Source organism: Lygodium microphyllum, chromosome 14, assembly GCF_053477565.2.
Source record: "Lygodium microphyllum isolate KBCC chromosome 14, Lygodium_microphyllum_v1.1.10, whole genome shotgun sequence".
NCBI lineage: Eukaryota > Viridiplantae > Streptophyta > Polypodiopsida > Schizaeales > Lygodiaceae > Lygodium > Lygodium microphyllum.
In genome coordinates, this window is record NC_141148.1 from 37135731 (window position 1) to 37138975 (window position 3245).

A 3245-nucleotide genomic window follows, 5' to 3' on the forward strand; every position below is an offset into this window, starting at 1 on the left:
GCGGCGCTGAACCCTTACGAGGGAGTGGATCTAGTGGTCTTAGTACCACGAGCAGTAAGTTAGGAGAAGGTGGAAGCTCTAGTGCTCCCCTTTCTGCCATAAGCCAGTCCATATTAATTGTGGGAGGTGTAACCCCACCGTCCCCTATTCCTAGTGCAAATCCAATCCTCGTCATGGCGCAGCCTATTGCAATTCCAGCAGGAACGATGGATTTGCCGGCTCTAGGTTACCCGCTACCCATTTTTAATGGGCTAGTTGAGGAAGATGCAGAACTCCACATTAGGGAGTTTCAAAAGCTGATGTTTAACTGTCGCATTCAAGAAGAAGGGCATTTAATGATGTTCTTCAACATGACTCTCAAAGGAAGAGCCGCTATATGGTATCATGGTTTAGAAGCCGGAACTATATTGAACATTGATGCATTTTATGGAGCTTTTCGAAGGGAGTTTGCCCCTGAAAGGGGTGGGCAATATTGGTTGCGTGTACTCAACGTGACCTGCCAAGATCCACACGAGGACATTCGTGCTTATGCGAAGAAGATAAAAGAGGTTTTCCGTAAGTTGGACACCTCTATTCCTATCCCCGCAGCCGCCCAATTGCAATACTTCCTACATGGGTTGGACTTCAATATCCAATTGCAGTTGAGTAGTGTCCCCTTGGGGGATATAGATACTGCCATTACACGAGCACAAGATGTGGAATCCCGACTACAAGCAGCCTATGCTTCTAGAGGCAATTCGAACATGGGTTTAGTATTGGGAAACAATATGGCAATAGCCAATGGCAGTAGTGGCCAAGGGATAGCGATGGCTAACCCTAATGGGAGAGGGAACATGATACAGAATGTCCCTTTATTACCAGCTCCCCCTAGCATGTCGATGCCGACGGGCAGTCAAATGGCTCCAAATGGTGGAGGCCAGGCGGTCAATCCTAATACCATGCCTGTGACTCAACAACCTGTGCCTAATCGAATTGTTAGGCCGATGGAGCGACATGGTAATGACCAAGGCTATGAGTCGAGTTCTTCCAATGTTCTCGGCGAGGTGAAGGACATGATGAAGCATTATACCGACATGATTACGGAGTAGTATCGGCAAATAGCCGTTGATGTCAACTTCCTTAAAAAACAACAAAATTTGATAGGAAGTAGATACCCGGAGGAGGGTGCACCGTCGAGGTTTAGTTGCAAATGGTGTGGCGGGCAGCACTATCCAAGAAATTGCCCAAATGTTAAGTGCGACATTTGTGGAAAATCTGGCCATTTAGCAGCTACTTGCTGGAGTAAGATTAGTTCCCTCCAGCGAGGTAGTCGGCAACCCGGGCCTGTTAATCATCGTGCCCAAGGAAATGATTCCCAGCCAGAAAATGGGCCTAAACAAATACTTCAACGACCAAAGACTACAGTGGAGGAGCTACCAAGTGGTAGTGGGGTTAGTTTGATTGAGGCTGTACGCGTTAATGATGCTGAAACCTCTAATCTACGAGCTGTCCTTACAAGAGGTAAAAAGGGTAGAGAAGCCGACATGGATAAGCCTGTCGACGGAAACCCTAAACAAGGCGACAAAGGAACGCAAGTTTTGGATCCTGCCCTAGAAGGGGGACCTTTGAAGCCCGTAGAGAGTAAAGCCGATAAGGAAGCACCAAAGAAGAAGGTGAAAGTTAAGAAAGAGGCAATAAAGCCAGTTCAGCGACCTAAAGAGCGGATGGTTTGGCGTGAAAAGCGAGCTCTATCGAACTATCATGAATTCGATTTGGCGGGCTCTCTTTGCGAAGTCAAGCCGGATGTGAACCTTTTGCAGCTTATTAAGCTTTCCCCAGGAGTACGCAAGGAATTTAGAAAGATCCTACGTACCGGGTACATCGTAGAACCTTTGGGTATTGCGCGAGTTGGTGATGACTGGTTCGAGCATGCTGGGAAGCATTGCCCAAGGGTTGCAGCCTATATTGATGGGATATTAGTAGATTATGCCATTGTCGACACGGGATCATCTGTTAACATTATGAGTTCTGAACTGATGGAAAGGTTGGGTCTTGCGATTCAAAAAGATACCTCCACAATTCTCAGAATGGCAGATGATAGTTTGAGACAGCCGGAAGGCTGCATTGCTAAGGTCCATGTCACTGTTGCAAATGTAGAATGCATGTTGGACTTTAGGGTGATTCGTTTTGCAGGGCGGCCAAGTTACCAAGTATTACTCGGACGACCTTGGATCTTGCAAGCGGATTGCCAAGTGGATATACCCGCCGGTCGATTGATATTCGGCAGAGGTGCCCAGCGTGTGGTGGTTGATGCTTATCCTGAGTCCCCGTAGAGTGAGAGAGCTCCTCTATCTTCTACAGAATTGGAGACATTAGAAGATTTATCTGCTAGTGAGACATCATCGAGTGATGAGTCCAAAGAGGGATCCACCACGGAGGACATCTATCAGATCACTTTGAACGAGCCGATAGAGGGCCAAGAGCGTATAAGAGATGCAGATGTTATCGAGCTAGACCTTGGTACGCTTGGTGATTCGCGGCCAATCAAATTAGGCTCTATGCTCAGCACAGCAGAAAGGGAGGACTATGTGGCCTTGATCCAGGAATTTCGTGATATTTTTGCCTGGAGTTATGATGAGTTGAGAGGCATTCCTCCTAGTCTTGCTGTTCATACAATTCCGTTGAAAGAGGGCAGTCGTCCTGTACGGCAGAAAGTAAGGCGTATGCCTTTCGAATTGAGAGACGGGCTGCTTGAAGAGTTACAGAAGCTTCGAAAAGCGGGTTTGATTTTTCTTGTGCAACACACGGAATGGTGTTCGCCAGTTGTGATTAGAAAGAAGAAGAATAATCAGATCCGTTTATGTGTAGACTTTAGGGAGCTGAATAAGCAGACAGTTAAGGACTACTACCCATTGCCATTTATTGACCAGATTTTGGATCAATTAGCGGGTAGGGAGATATATTCGTTTATGGATTGCTTTGCAGGATATAACCAAATGGCAATTGCAGAAGAGGACAAGTTGAAAACAACTTTTATCATTGTATTTGGTACTTTTGCGTACCACGTGATGGCTTTTGGTTTATGCAATGCGCCTGGTTCGTGGCAACGAACAGCCGATAAGACATTCGGTGACATATCCCCTGACGAGTTGAGGGTGTTTATTGATGACTTAGGGGCTGCCACCGTGAGAGAAAGGCAGTTGATCATTTTGAGAAAATGCTTTGAGCGCTGTAGGCAATTTTGCATCGCCCTAAACCCACGGAAG